This window comes from Capsicum annuum, chromosome 8 (assembly GCF_002878395.1).
Source record: "Capsicum annuum cultivar UCD-10X-F1 chromosome 8, UCD10Xv1.1, whole genome shotgun sequence".
NCBI classification, from domain to species: domain Eukaryota; kingdom Viridiplantae; phylum Streptophyta; class Magnoliopsida; order Solanales; family Solanaceae; genus Capsicum; species Capsicum annuum.
The window spans coordinates 31,868,017-31,885,629 of NC_061118.1; positions in this window are offsets into that span (position 1 = coordinate 31,868,017).

Sequence of the window (17,613 nt, forward strand, 5' to 3'; positions counted from 1 at the left end):
GTTTTGATGCAATATGGTAAAGTTATGGCCTATGCTTCTAGGCAGCTTATTATTCAAGAAAGGAATTATTTGACTCATGATTAAGAGTTGGCAGCCAGGATTTTTTCTTTGAAGATGTTGCATCATTATTTGTATGAGATGCATATGGACATTTATTTTGATCATAACAACTTATAGTATGTATTTACTTAGAAGTAGTTGAATCTCAGGATGAGGCGGTGGCTTAAATTGCTTGAAGATTATGATTTTAGCCTCACTACTATCTAGGTAAAGCTAATGTGATTGTTGATGCTCTTTGCAAGCAATCTATGTGGAGCTTATTCAATGTGGATAAGGAGAAAAAAGGATTTGTGAAGTACATTCACCATCTGGATAACTTTGTAGCTCATCTTTTGGATTCTAAGAATGGAGGGGTAATGGTTCAGAAAGTGGTTAAAAGATCTCTTAGTGTTTGAAAAAAGGAGTAACAAACTTTAGATCCCATCTATGGGCAAACTAGGGATGATGTAGTTCAACAAAAGGTTATGGCCTTTGATATTGGTGGTGAGCATATTTTGAAGTATTAAGGTAGGTTTTGCATTCTTGACATTGATGGGACGTGCGAAAGTATTTTGACTGAGGCGCATGAGTTGCGCTATACAGTTCATCCATGTTCAACAAAGATGTATCATGATTTGAAGGAGATTTATTAGTGGAGCAATATGAAAAGAGATGTGGCTAATTTTGTGGCTAAGTGTATGGTTTGTCAGCAAGTAAAGGTTGAGCACATGTATCCTGGTAGCATGTCTCAAGAGATTGAGTTACCTATGTGGAAGTGGGAGATGATCAATATCAATTTCATTATGTATCTTCCACTATCTCATAATTAGTAGGATTTAATTTGGGTCATTGTGGATAAGATGACTTAGTTTTCTCTCTCTTTGACTGTGTGAACTACTTACTTTGGAGAGGATTATGTTGAATTTTTTATTGAGGATATAGTTAGATTGTACCGTGCTCCTTTTTCCATTATTTCTTATCAAGGTACACAATTCTCTTATCACTTTTGGCGTTCATTTCAGAAAGGTTTGGGGACAAAGGTGAACCTTAGCATTGATTTACACCCTTAAATAGATGGAAAAATGAAACAGACTATTCAAACCTTAAGATGATATACTAAGGGGTTGTGTGAGTGATTTTAGGGGTAGTTGGGTAGGTTATTTTCCTATCATTGAGTTCGCATATAAAAATAGTTTAAAATCAAGTATTCTAATAGCCACTTTGGAGACTCTTTATGGAAAGAGGTGTAGGTAGCCTATTGGATGGCTCCAGGTTGGTGAGTCTCAATTATTTGGTCCTTAATTGGTTTACCAATCTATGGAGAAGGTAGAGGTGATTGTAGAATGACTTTAGACTTCCCAAAGTAAAAAAAAAATCTTATGCAGATTTAAGGTTAGGGGAATTGGATTTTTCTATTAATGATTGGGTATTCTTTAAAGATTCTCCTGTGAAAGGATTTTTGCGGTGTGTGAACAAGGAAAAGCTCAGTACAAGTTAGAATTGTCCATATAGAATTTTTAGGGGAGTTGGGAATGTTTTCTATGAGTTAGTGTTGCCTGTGAGCTTGGGTTCTATTTATCCGATTTTCCATGTGTCAATATTGAAGATGTGGGTGAGTGATCATTCTTTGGTTGTTCCTATGGAGGATGTTGGTACTTCGAATTCCTTGTCTTATGAGAAAGTCCCTGTTTAGATTTTGGATAGGAAAGTATATAAATTGATGATTAAGGTTGTTGTTTTAGTATAAGCCCTTTGGAGAAATCAAAAGGTAGAGAATCTACTTGGGAAGCCGAAGAGGACATGAAGTCCAAATTGCTATTCTTGTTCCCCGCATTGGATTGAAGTGTTTGAGGTATGTGTTTCATTTATTTAGTCACTTTTAGCATTTGTTCATGGTTTCATGGTTTCAGTATAGCTTACAGTGATGCTAATGGCTGCCTTAACTCCTAATTTGGGGATAAATGATCCTTGAGTGATAATGTAATATACCAGGTTTTGGACTCTAAATTTTCCTTATGATTTGAGCTCACTGTCCAAACTACAACTCAGGTCACGAATTGTAATCACTTTATACGAGTCGTATAGTGCCTATCATTGTCCAATCGGTGAGAATTACTCATGTTTATGCCCTGATTATGACTAAAGACCCTACAAGTTGTTAGGTCTGATCACGAGTCATAGGGTGTGACTCATGACCATAATAGTGTGGCTGCCCAAACTCATTGTTCAGGCTATGATTCCAGGTAACGACTCCTAGCCAGACATTACAAGTTGTTATCCAACCCGTAATAACTGTGCATTATTTTTCTACACTTCTATTTATGGGCACTTTGGTCAGTTAACTCTCTTTACACTTAAGACCCATGACCATAAAACACCCTAAAGGTTCGTTTCATATTATTTTAACAAGTCAAATACACTCTTTTCTCTCTTAAAATCCCCAATCAAGAGAAAGGCTAGGGTTTCCAGGGATTGAAAATCAAGAGCTCGATTTGTGGTTTCTCTTCAAAAATCCTTCGTGTTTCAGGCATGCATCTCTTCCCTAAACTTGTATTTTTCTTGGCTTTCAATGGTTTGGTATTTATACGGTTTAAATGTTTGGTTTTTTATTATTGTGCTGATTGTTTTGGATGGTTATTTCTTAAAAGGTATTCCCATGGTTGACAAGCATTGTATATACCTATGTTAAAATTACACTGACAAATGCACCTCTATAACCATCAAGAGATGTGTTTGTCCCTAAAAAAATTAAAAAATATAGTACAAGTGGTAGTGACATACCTATGGAACCCTAGGCATGAAAGTCCACTTTATCAATGGGGATGGCATGTTAAACCCGAAAATCACCGATGTGGTGTTCGGCGCACTCAAAGTACCCTCAGTAGAAACAATATCATGGATGGTGACCGACACCCTCAATTATGAAGGATTATATTCATGGATTTACCTTCCAGAATCATGGATACCCTCGATTATTGAGCTCATGGAGGCTCCTCCCTCTATCTACTACTAGTCAATTAGACTCAAGTGATAATTAGTTGGTGTGACCTTGATAAGATTTTTGTATCTCTATCCTTACTGACCATATCCAGGTTTTTCTTAGCTCTAACACCCTTGACACTTGCCTTCGTAACTGCATCATGAGTGATGAAATCAAACACTAGCAGGTCCTCCTCAACAACTGGTATAAGTAGCAACAATAGTATCACAAGAGCCTATCATGCTGACTACTTCCTCACCTCCATTTTCAATGAAGTGAGCTCCTTTACCACCGACAAACTCCTATGACTTAAGCATTTCTAGTAACTCATCCATCCTCACCATAAACGTATCCAAATTACTGTGCAAGATCGTTGGAGTGTTATTAAGATTTTATGACGCATATGGTTTTACTTTCTGAGTCAAAATTTTCACTTGCAAGTTAATGCGAGCATGTTGTTTCTCCTTACAAACAAGCCACCTATATATGCCAGCTAGATAGTCCTATGAGACCTTAACTAGGTCGGCCTTGTAAGGGCAAGGAGTAGAAGAAGCTGGTGTAGTAGCAAGTAGCGTTAATGCAAGAGTTTGTGCTAAAGTCATGGGTAGTAGTGGAAGTAACGGAGGTTCTTGTCTCAAGGACTAAAGTATTAACCTGTGAACTTAAAGTAGTTGTGTGAACATGAATGAAACTCAGTGTCTTAGTCTAATCATCCCTTTGGAGAAACTCTACAAATAAGGGGAACTAGATGAAATAAATAAAACTAAGTTTCAGCCTTGTTCATAGGGGTTCTATCAGGTCTAATCAGCTCGATATTTGTAATCTTAATTACCTCAATAAAGTGATCAACAAATGATATTGTTCATACTTCAGAAACTTTGTATAGGTAGGGTATCAACCATGTGAAAGGAATGTCCATGCTATCTACTACAACTTTTGTACATATCTTATCTATTATGTATTTTGGTCAGTTTAATTTGTACCCCTCCATGATGCTAGAAATTAATGAAGCTCGATCTGGATGAACGATATTATTGCTAGTCATCCCCAAATTATATCTTTCATAAGATCACTATAATTTTGTTGAGAAACATAGAGTTTCCTATTTTATTTGTGACTCATTACCCTCTAGACATTATACATCAATATATTTTTTCGCAACTGTCTGAGCTAACCAGGCATAATGCATTCTCTTGTTATCCATACTATATTTTTTGTTTTTTTGGTCAATACCTCAAGGCTAAAGTCATACTAACAGTGTTTGTTGGAGCATCATTTGTAGCACTACACAAGAAATATGAGATATTATTGTAAAATATATCCATGAGTGTTCCCCAAATAAGAATAGTAGATAGTGCAGACTGATTTCTCAAAACATGACTATGAGGGGTCTTTTTATCATCATAAATGCATAGGCTGCATAATATTCTCAAGCAATCTTAGGACTGTCTACCAAAAGGATCATCTATCAACTAAATTTATATTTGTTGAATGATTCTTCGATCTCGATCAAATCTCTAATCCCAGCAGTCACTAACTGTAACACCTCACAACACCTCACAAGATACTAGATAAGTTTCCAACTATATGTCATATGTTTAAAGGCCCCAACGTAATTATTTTTAAATCCTAATTAGGTTTCACGATCCTTCATCTTTTGTGTAAAGTCTTTTTGACGCTATTATGGTCATAGGAAGAACTTAGAGCAAAGTTGAGTTGAAAGTATTTGTGTCGCTTGATTTTTAGTAATGAATCCTATAAGGGCTAACTTTAAATGAGTGTAAATTCTAGTATATATATATATATATTTGAGCTAAAGACCCTCCAAATAAAAGATTTTTGAGCTTTCTTTCAAACACATCTGATTTCACCTTAATTCGATATCGGTGTAGAAAGTTATGCTTATTTTACCTGGGTGTATCTTTCTGTGTGAAGGTGATGACTTGAGCTGACGAACTATCAACTACGTGACCAGCTGTCAACTTAGGTGTTAGCCTTAACCAGAAAAGACCTTAAACTATTTACTGAAGTTTCCGACTAAGTTGACTAGCCATCAACTAGTTGTCAAGCTGTAAATAAAGTCATCAACCTTAATCAAAAAATATCAAATCCAGCTAGAGATTGACGACAAATTTGACAATATGTAAACTTAGTTGTCAACTGAGAAATTCCTGCAACTTTTTAAAGTTTCCGTATGGGTAATTGATCTTTGCCTAACCTCAAACTCCCCTACCTCGACTTAAATCTTACAACACGCACTATTTACCCATTATAGTCAATTCTCAATGCTCATTCTTTTCTCCAGCCTTAAGACAAAAGAAGTAGGGTTTTCTTCAAAAGTTCAACTTGTAAGGTTCCAATTCAAATTTTATACAATATATTCACTAAATTTAGGTATGTGTGGCTTGAACATGGATATTCTTTCATCCTTGTGCCCGAAAATTTGATTTGTAATATATTTTGAAGAAAGTGACTTCCTAGTGTTTATCCGCAGCTAGAGATTGGACTTATTTTGTATATTATTTCATGCACATTTATGTTTTTATCCCTGAAGGTGGTCTTAAATACTGAGTTTGATATTTTGATATGAAGTTTCTATGAGATGAGAATGATTTCATGTTGAAGCATAAGTTACTATGTTTACAAGAAACTAAAAATTGTAAGTTCAAGTTACGAGTATTATAACATGACAAAAGTTCAGTTTTGATATTATTATCTTAGATAAGACATGAAATCTACATGTTTTCTCATGAATATTGTTCAAGTAAGAGAATTATAGTTGGTTTTCAGTTTATAAAGTCATGTGCTATTTTATGGTATATTTCATAAGTTTGAGTTTATAAATATATATTTTGGGGGTAGTATTTAGCACAAATATGGGAATATTGGTTTAGCACATCCTATACTCATGAAACTATGCACCACTGCAGGTTTAAAGGACCTCACTCGAGATTGTCTCCTTGCCCCATTTAGTCTATGTTTATTGATAACATTAAGTTAACATTCTATTTTTATAGAAAAAGGTAGAACACCAACCTCATCATGGTAAAGCTGTTAGAATTCATGGTTGATCACATGTCTTAAGTCGGTTATAAGAATCTCCCACAAAAAAAAAAAGTAAAGATTTCAGAATCTAAGTATAGTGACTCACAGGCATTATTTATGAGTCGTTTTATGATTTATGGTCATATTATTTTAGTATTTAGAATTTGTAATGACCTGAATCTAGTACCCAAAATGCTACACGGTGCTCATGACCCCGAAGGACTATAAGTTAATCCATGACTGATATCTGTACCTATATACTGTAAAATATAATGTATAATGCAGAAACATGAACTAAAAGGCCATAAGGCTAAAAACTATAACATAACTGATAAAGATATAACATCTGGATGGGGTATGAAATACCAGAACAATTGAAATAATTGTCTGAACATGATAGTCTGAAAAGCCTCTAACTGACTGAACTGTCTGAATAAGAAGGTGATGGGACATGTCCCCAACTAACTTCAACTAATAAATCAATTAATGAGATAGTAAAGTAATGATCATGTCCTCGAAAGATAAGGACTTACTTCTAACTCTGACTGTTGAGACTGGAATCTACTGATGCTATGGAGCTCGTATCTCTGAAACTATGGTATAAGACACTATAGCGCAAACACATTAGTACTTTGAATATACTAATCTGCATGTGAGGTAGGCTAAATGCATAGGATACATATGCATGAACAATACTGGCTAACTGACTAATATGAACGTGAGAATACATGCATGCATACATAGTAACGGTATCTTAAAAATTCTAATAACATGAGTTTATTGATAACTAACATGACTAATGACTGAGGTCTAATAATTGATATCATGAGTGACTGTATCTGACAATCCTGAATTCTGTAACATAAATCTGTGGGAAATAGCCATCTAATAGATATGCCCCTAATAAAGCATTATAGCTAAATTTGGGTCCAATCTGTGCCCTAATTAAAAGGGTGTAAATACCGTGCCACTGGTAAGGAAAATATGTGAGTGACCCTCATCTAGCAAGTTACTCTAATGAGAATGGTGGGAACCCTCAACTAGTAGGTTAAGCCACCTCATCTACCCTCAACTAGCAAGTTAAGCCACCTCATCTACCCTCAACTAGCAGGTATGATGTCTCAACCTATGCTGGCTACATAGTTCTGTAATGCAAGGATTGCTTGTAATAATTACACCTTCTACTGGCAGGTGGGTTTCCATCCTTGGGTTCACTCAATAATAATTTCTACTCCCATCTGAATAGACACTGAACATGATTAACTGATTTGAACATGGACTGAGTTACTGAATTTCATTGACTGAGGGAATACTACTGATACCTGACAACTGACTGAGTTCATGAGATTATTGAGATTTCCTGAGTACTAAGATTTTCTTAAGTCTAAGGATCATAGATTGACTGCTAGTATCGTGGAAACATGACATGTCTCTAGGCACACGACTAATTTTTCGGGTACAAGTACCGCTAGGACTCGATTGAATAAAACTAACAAAGCATGACTTTTTTGAATACATGACTGACATCACAATCCATAATTCATTTATTGAAGCATTTCATCAAACATGTGATATACATAACTTGTACATAAATGGGGATTTCATAATACCATACTAGTTGGGCACTTTTCTTTCACATAGGCATATCAAACACATGGTAGTCATAGTATATGTAGACATTATTAAATAATAAATAAACATCATAATTCATCTTTAATTTCATAATTCAAGGGTTTAATTATGGATTCACATGAATCTACACCTATAATAAAAAATTCAACTTAAGATTTATTACTAAAAGATGAAATCGAATTCAATTGGTCATTATCATCATGAACAACAGTAACCCAACATGAAATTCATAAAGAAAATCCATAAACTTGAACTTAGAAAAGATATTCTTAGGCTTCATGGATGAAAGGAGTTCATTAATGAACACTATGCATCCCTGGTAATGAGATTCTTGATGTTCATGAACTTGAAGGATTGAAATCTCTTAGTTCTTGAAAAGATTTGGATTTTGTTGCTGGGGATTAATCGTAAAGAGAAAACCCTAATTTTGTTGGTGTAAATGGATAATGAATGTATGAGCTTTGGCCGGATATAACTAGGTATATAAACGGGTGGTAAAAGGCCAAAAAGCCCCTTTAAAATGGCCTTAAAATAAATGAACGGAATATGTGATGGTGGGTGTGATGGTCCATCAGTAGGTCGATGGTCCATCGGATTGACCGTTGCGCTGGAACCAGAACTGGAACTTACTGCCTTGGTGCGATGATGGGGTGCGATGGTCCGTCGTTGGGTTGATGGTCCTTCGGTCCTGACCATCACTTATAGGCAAAATAGGGCCTTACTATTTCCCTTACAATGGTCCGTCGCTAGTTCGATAGTCCGTAAGCCTGGAACATCTTTCCAGGGCAAAAGGTAGTCACACTGTCTCGCTGCAACGATTGTGGGTGATGGTCCGTCGCTAGTCTGACAGTCCGTCGGCCTCACTATCGCACCTGGGCGGTTTTACTACCTTTTGTATTTCGTCTATACTTTCTCTTTTGATGTTGGATTTTTTATGAAATTGGTATCGATGGAAATCTTATTCAATTTGCCACATGACAAAAACTGAAAATCTTAAAAAAAAACATGTGTAAAAAAGTGGATTCATCTTTCAAAGAAAACTTCTAACATTCTTGGGACAATTTCAAGCTAGGAAAAAGTATGGGGTATTATAATATCTCCCCCTTGAGAACATTTGTCCTTAAATAAGACTAAGTGAGGGACGGAAGAATATAAACTAACGTACATACTAAACATGACTTGCTAGAACATGATTTCATGATTGACATAACTGATAACTGAATATATCATATTGAACATGCATATCTGATGCATGTGTAAATGATTCATGAATGCATGACTAAGTGTTCTGATGAACTATGTTTCTCACAATAAGAATGCATGTCTAATGCATAATTATATAATTGAACTGATACATGAATGCATGTCTGATGCATAATTATATAATTGAGTTGATACATGAATGCATGACTGAATCTGAAATGGTACTTGGTACCAAGTTTGTGATGAACATTGAACATAAAACTAAGTAAGATTAAGGAGAACTGTTACCTTGAGCTTAATCTGAGTTGGTAGAGAAGAGGTGAGGATACTTGGTACGTATGTCTGCATCTACTTCCCAAGTATCTCCCTCGACGAACTGATTTTGCCAAAGAACCTTAACTAGAGGGACTTCATTGTTCGTTAATCTACGAGTCTGATAGTCTAGGATCTCTATTGGAATCTCTTCATAGAGAGGCTGTTCTGAACATCTATTCTCAAAATAGGTACTAAAACTGTTGGGTTACCTAAGTACTTCTTGAGCAAGGAGACATGGAAGACTGGATGAATTGAATCAAGATCTGAAGGCAATATGAGCTCATAAGCTACCTTGGAGGCATGGTACCTATAGGAGTAAGCATTAGTCCCATAATATTAATAAATAAAATATATTAACAATATTGTTAATCATCGGTACTTGCCAGATAATGAGTGGTTACATATGGGTACGAATTATACCTTGACTTTTTAGTTCATATTAAATAAATTTTAAACAATCTTCAATCAATACAAGTCAATAAATGAGTCATTAGCTGATTCGATAACTCGTTAGTTGGCTCGTATTTATGATTTCTTAGGTTAAAATTTCACTCTCTCATGAGAAGAGATTATGACTCATATCATGACTAATTAGTAGAAAACATGAGTCGTAATGTAATTCGCAAGTACTACTCTTGACATTCTTTTAAATAGTTTCAAATATAAAACTTTATAATTATATTCCATATTAAGGTTATGACTAGTGAAATCAGCTTCTTAGGATGTAATCTCCCTGTGGATAAAAATTATCAGGTTCTATCTCAACATAAAATTTTAAATGCCAATTTACCATTATTTGAATGTCGAATATCACAAAGTACTCTTGTTTAAATATGATGGATTGTTATTTAAAAAGACTTAACCAATTTGGAACAATCAATTCGGATCATTGGGAGTTGGGTGGGAAAGACAATATGTCCTTCATTTTTAATGAAATTATGGATTGTAATGCCCGTAGACTCAATGGGAATGATACCCAAACCAACATTGATAATATAAGCATCAAAACACTCAATATCCATTTACTGTAATTCCTAATTTGCAAAAATTTCACATAATCAAAGCAACAAACTTATGGTTTGCACATATAAATAAAGTTCTATCTCAAGATCAATCTAGGGTCCTTTAAAAATAAGAAATGATATTAGGAACCCATGGGTTCAATCAAAGTTACCAATTAAAGTAAAACAAACAACTTTTACATATTTTAATTTTGATTTAGATGTTTAAGACGATGAAAATCAGATTTCTCTATAAAGCGTGTACCACAAAGTCAAAATTCGAAGAAGAAGTGGATTAAGTAATGATTAGCCTGAGAATTTGAATTTAAAGATATGGAGAGAGTGTTTATGGCTTGGTTTGAAAAGGGGTAAAAAGTAATTGGGGTAAATTAGGTATTAAATGGCTAAAGGGAAATGAACTTGTGTTGGGGTGACCAAATTTAATTATTATATTTTCAAAAGCCTATTTATACGAATCATTAGATCTAGATACAAGTATCTTTTTATGGTACAATTGAATAAATTAGAAAACTCACATAGGACTTATACATTTAAGGTATAATGCTGGATTTGATGCCACAATTCTTACCTTGACTCAGAAGTCGTGGCCAATATCACGGTATATTTGTTCTATTTCCCAAGATAAATGGAATCCGATTAAAAGTTTGACTTCACCGTTTACTTTCCTTGTTGAAATAGGCACGCTAGGAAACCAAAAGTGTTTCCTTGATCATATGAACCATTTGTTGAATCATGGTCCCAAAATTTTCTATTTAGCCTAATTCATTTTCCCTATTCCAAGAACACATACACATATATTCAAACATTACCACTATACTAAAATTAAAATAAATGGAAAAACAAATAACATAAGCTTTGGGTTGCCTCCAAAGTAGAGCTTGATTTAACATTGTACAATGACATGGGCATCTTGATTACTTAGACTTCATCATGATACATCATGGATTTCCGTCCTACAAGTACCTGATTTAACATTATTAAAAAACTCAAGTCCCTTGGTTTCCCAGAGTTCTCCAAGTCCCAGATATCAACTACCTTTATTTTCTCATCAATTTGGAAGTTGCCTTCACATGCTAACCATTTACCATAATCTATTTACCTGCATAGATCTCAAGTTCTACTGAACTATGTAGAAACACACATACCACTTGAAATGGTCCTATCCACTTAGACATTAACTTGCAAGGAAATAAGCAAAGACAAAAACACTCTGATTAAACTCTTTTTTTTTTCATCTTTTGATTGTGATATATCCTTATAATGTCTTTGTAAAGTTATCCACTCGCATAAGCTCTTAGTCAAAACTCATTCAATTGATTAATCCTCAATTTAAAGGCATCACAGTAGTTCATATTCAGCTTCTTGAGCATCTATATGGATTTGTGCTCAAGCTCAAGTGGTAAATGACATACTTTACCCTTTTTGACCTAATAGGTGTAATACATATATGGGTATTAAAAGCAGTTAGGTACACCCTTAAAGCATTATTTAAATTCCAAGACAAATCCATTCTATTTGAATTCATAGACTTCCCAAGGATAATCTTTATCTCTTGATTTGACACCTCAACGTACCCTATGGATTGCGAATAATAACGTAACAACAACCATATACTTCATACCGTATTGTTAAAAATGAGATCTACCATCCTAGTATTCTTTATTGACTTTTTAAATTGTATCATTGGATTAGCAAAATCATTCTTGAATGTTTAGATATGGTATTAATTTACTCCTTTCAAGTAAGGTGTTGATCAATATCACAATATTTCATATAATATTTGTGCCAAGCTTATGCTTCCTCCTCAAAGTACGTGACAACATTTTGCACCTTCTAAATACCACGAGTATTATCAATGAAAAAAATATGTTTACCCTATACAACCATATTTTAAAATAATTACCATTAAAATTATTGAAAACCAAATTATGACCTCAACTAGAAATAAAAGAGAATTAGTTTAAACCAAATATGCCCTGACCTTACTGAGTTCCATTACCCTTAGCAATTAAAGTTGTTGGAACATTATTTCCTTTTTGTGAAAACTTCGATGAATAAATGGAAACTTTTAGACAATTCATCACTGGAGAAGCTCATTTCAACCATAATCTATGTCACTACATAATTTTTAATGCCTCTAATCCATCAAAAAACATATATCGCCCTTCTTAGAAGTTAGATCTTCATACTATTCATATAATATATGGGTAATAGAAGCTCGAGTACGACCATTAGTTCCCTACAAGTCATAGGATTGATGATTTTAACCTAATTTATACAAAAATGATATCAATCACAAAGTAGTAAGATCCATCAAATAAGAGAATAAGAAGAAGTGGAAGGAAAATGGCAGAAGAGGGAAGAATTTTAAAGAGTAAAGAAGATAAGAGATGAGAAAAGGATAAAAACACTATTGAATAAACATTACAGAAGTGTTACTACAATTTTATGTGCGTTTACTTATCCTATACTTGAACTAAATGAACTAAGGAAATGAAATGGAATATACTAGAAATACAAAACTTTCCTAGTAGCTATGTTTATCGCCAAACTATTTTTTTAATAACATCAATTTTCAACTAGATTGGAGCATAATTCACCTTTGTGGTAAATGTTGTATCACTCACTTGAAGATTTTAGGAACCTCACCTCATCTTACAAACTCCACCAAATCAAGTAATAATCATACCCAAATTGTTCAATTAATAATGATACACATTGTGGATTCAATTTGATAGGCATTATTAACACCATTCGTATAAAATTATACCTGAATCAATGTTTATCAAAATTGTAAAAATTGTCTAAATTCATATGAGTTTTAAAAATACAGAGAATTACGTGTCCCCAATTTTCATTGGTTCTTAAAGTATTTTTTATTTTCCCATAATACATTATTGTGCAAAAATTCAAATTGCGATGATTTTTTATTCGTTTCATTTGAAATTGTGATATAATTGACATGCTTAAATTAAAGCACACATTTTTTATCCACTGATTTCCGTATGAAATTCAAGCACTAGTAGATCCCATAAATACCTACGCTAATTCATTGTTTGGGATAGTTTTAGAAGGGTCTAAAAATTTAGTTTAGATCTATTTTCTCTAAAAAAATTTGATTCTTAAAGATAATTTCCTCTTTAATTTCAATTGAATTAAGTAATTCTCACATCAATGAAAGTTGTCACTTTCTACAATGAAGCTCGCTATCCTAGTTCTTACCCATATAAAGGTAATATACACTCTCCTTGTTTAATATATTTTTTAAAACTTGCAACTTACTGGTTTTATTTTTTCATCAAATTCATTGCTTAATTAGCTTTCTAGTAGATACATGTGAAAAAAATGAAACCTTTGTTTCATTAATACAAATTTCATTCAAATCATTTTACATTTAGTAAACGTACTAACATTTTTTAAATTTAGAGGCTCCTAATTTATGCTTCAGGCTATTAAGCCTACGGTTATTACTAAAGAGTGCAAATATGTTATTTCTATTATCATAGACATTTATGAATCTATTTGTCGGTTGATTCACTACTAAAGTTTATGATTCTCCTATTTACGTCATTCCCAGGAGAATTATTTAATTTTCCTACTACCTATGTAGGCCATTTTCATTATTAATTTTTTTATGAACTGTTTTATTGTCAAGGTCTTAATTCTTATGATCTTTTGTATGAACTTCACAGATCATGACCTCATAGACATAACTCTAGCATAGCTTTGTTGTTTGAACCAAGCTTTATTGTTTTAGTTCATAAACTAAGATTAAATAACCAACCTGATTAAGTAAACAAAATTTTCTCTGGCCTTCTTGATATTTTCTTAAAAATCAACCTTTGGTTACCTAATCCCCTCGAAAGAAAATTTTTCTTGGATATTGATTACATAATTACTTTGTATATTTTTGGAGACGTTGAATTCACTAATTTTAAATAATAAACTAATATGTTATATTTCTTTTATTATAAAGCCAAGTAATTTATTTTTCTAGATCTTTTTCAAATTGAATAAATTGCTCTAGTAATTACTAATGTTGACTTTTTTGCGCATGCATTTGCTTTTCAGTTCATGTTAGGCTCCACACTCCCTCTTTTTTGTCTGTTGGTCTTCAAAGCCAAATATTCTATGTCAAGCCTCAACCGAGTGTACAAATGGAGTGATGACCCTCTTCATCATTTTCCTCTTTTTTTTAATTTTCAAAATTTCTTATAACTACCCCAAATAATTTATTTCTTGTAGGGACTAGTAGTTTGGTTCTCAGGATATTTATTTTGTTTTTATGTCATCTTTCATATTTTCAATCTTTCAAATTTGAGAAATATAATAACCCTCCAGGTTCTTTTTCATGTTTCCAATCATTTTCATCATTTAGAGCTTTCCTATAGCTACCCCAAGTAATTTATGTCTTGCTAGGACTGACAATTTTATCACTGAGCAGTTTGTTTGGTTGATAGAGCCACTTCACTATTTAAAGTATTCGTTGGTTCAAGTTAGATACCGAGAAAAAACTTCAATCAAACAACCTTGTATGCTGATTCTTGTAATTCCAACAACTCTAGAACATTTATTTGAGGTTAGTTGAGCCCTTAGTTTGAGTCTTGTGCCTCCCATAATCATTTTGGGAAATTGGTTAGAAGTTAAATTAAGTCAAGCGGGTGTCGGACCAACTTTTTGTTGAACCGACATCTGATGAAAATTTCAACTGCGCCATTGAATTTGGAATGTAAAATTTTATTTAGGGTAGCATGGTCTAGTGACGTATACAACATTCAAAATGAACCTCGAGTGGTTGTTTGAGACTTCGAAATTCTCTAAGTTTGAGTTGGTGTTGATGTATTTGATAAATAAAGGTGGGGGTCGAGTTTGGAGAAATTGGGAAAATGAGTATTGCCATTTGATGTCTCACCATGATAGGGATTCTAACTAATAGGCAAGCTCCACTGACACCAAAAGAGGTAGAATGAAAGATATCCTTACAAGAATTTTTAACAGAGTTGAAGGAAAGGAAAAGATTGTCTGTAAGTTAAAAAAGGACCTAATTTCACTCTCTAAAACTGTGGTCTCCTACTCAACCTCTATCAAAGAATTAGAGATCAAAATGGAACAAATCTTTGCACAACTGAATGCTAAACCAAGGGTATCTCCTACTAGTGAATAATTTCTAACCCCTAAAATAAAGATCAAATCATGGCATTACATGCGGGAACTGCAAAAGCAAAAGAAAAGCACTTGACAGAGGACTTGGGAGGGAAAATGTGCAACACTCAGTAAAAAGAGAGGTTGTCCCAAAGTCTACTAACAAAGAGAAGAAAGAGGTAGAAAGCATTGTTGGAAGGTTAATTAATAAAGGTGAGATTGATAAGTTAGGACCTGTGGACCCGCCTTGACAAATTGATGAATGCCAAAATCATGCCACAACGATAACTAAGGTGTTGTGAGGGAGGCAACCCATAAATGCATGGCTCGTATCCTTTTTATCATATTTTTATAGTATTGATGTTAGTTTTCTCCTATGAATAACTCATGCATGTGTGACACTATGGAGTACTTTGCATAAGCTTATAAAGGGAGAAGTGTGCAAATTTGAGTGGAAATCGATTAAAGGATAAATAGGCACTAAATAAGGATAAATTCCCTCAGTTACCGAGACCGCGACCCCCAAGACCAATTGTAATTACCCACTTATCCGCGGTTGCAGTCAGTCAGCCACAATCGTAGATATAGAAGCTAGTTGGTTCACTGACTATCTCCCTAATTCCCTCACACTCTCACTCAAGTTTTTCCATGATAGTGGTCGTTGATGGAGTTTCTAGGAGCATCCTTATCTCGTTATTATCCTTGGTTATTTATGCAGTTGGTACACTGCTACCTTTTCAGTTGGGGGTGTTTTCTTATTTACTCAAATTGGGCTTGTATTATTGATATTTTTGCATACTCTTCTTCTCTTTTAGATGATCCTTATTCTTATATGGGTTGTAAGATTTAGATGGTGCCCACAATGGTATGAATTAAATACCTTATCCTTGATTTATTACTTTATTGTAATTCTAATGGATGAGTCTTGATTGGGTTTCTAACCATGGGTGCAGGGGAAGTCTAAGTACTCTTGGTACCGAGGCCATAAAATGCAAGGGAAATCTGAGTAACTGTAGAATTGATAGTTTGGGACTGCATTATTATCCTTTGGTAAAGTCTGAGTAACCATATGGTGGGTCACCCGTACTATGATTTGCAATATGAGATATTTTCTTGTGTGGTTGCCATGATTATCAAATTATGTGTGATGCGAATACAAAAGCAAACAACCCTCTCCGTCTAAAATTTTTGCAAAATTTGAAGGTATGGACATGACAACTTTGTGACAAATTTTTTCCCTCTTTCTATGACTCCCTAAGTTGACTTTGGAAAAATAGTGAATACTCCATCTAAGTCTTGAGTTGGTAAAATAATTAAACCCCCTAACAATATATGCATGCCATGTGTGTGAGGTTAATTGTCGTCATCTCATGTGTACTTGTACCATCTAGAATTGGCCTCATTAGTGTTTCAAAGATAAATTTTGATTTCTCTTGGTTGGTAAAAGGATCATAGGCCATCTTATGATTTTGGAAGTCCACTCTAGCCTAAAAATCCTACCCGTGCATAATTATCCTTAGTAACCACTTTGAGCCTTTGGACCTTTCTTTGGCAAACTTATTACAACTTGTGACCCTTCTTTTTTATCTCTCTTAGGACCCAAACCCTCCTTAAACTTGAGAATATAACTTGAGGCTAAAATCCTAAGTTGGTGGTGGTAAAGGTTGATGGAATAAAGTGTAAGGCCATAAAGTTGCTGGTGAAATGCCTCATGAGCTTGAACCATGAAAATAAATAAATAGAAAATGAATGAGTCCATCCAAGGATTGAAGTGTGCCTAAGTAGCAAGAAAAAGAAATTAAAGAAAAGTGGTATACAAAGAAAGCTATTAGTAGGCATAAAAAAAAAACTTAAAAATAGTGGCCCTTAGCCAAAAAGAAGGAATGAAAAAGTATGGTATGAATGTTCAAGGAGGGGTGTAGCCTTGTTATTCCCAAATTATATCCTACCCCAACCCTATAACTACATTACAAGTACAAAAAGCTATTTGTGATTCCCAACCAAGTATGGTCATTGTAGTGGTGAATGAAAATAGGGGCAAGCTTATGGCATGATACTTGTCAACATGGAGAATTTCTTGAGAGAGTTGAGTGTTTGCATTTAAAATTTCCTTGTTAAATGCTTGGTGACTATGTGTGTGAATTTTAGTTTTCTTGTGAAGAGGAATGTGAACTAGTTGGGGTGGATGATTTTGTCATCTTTCACATAATGAGACAATGAAAGTATTACAGATTG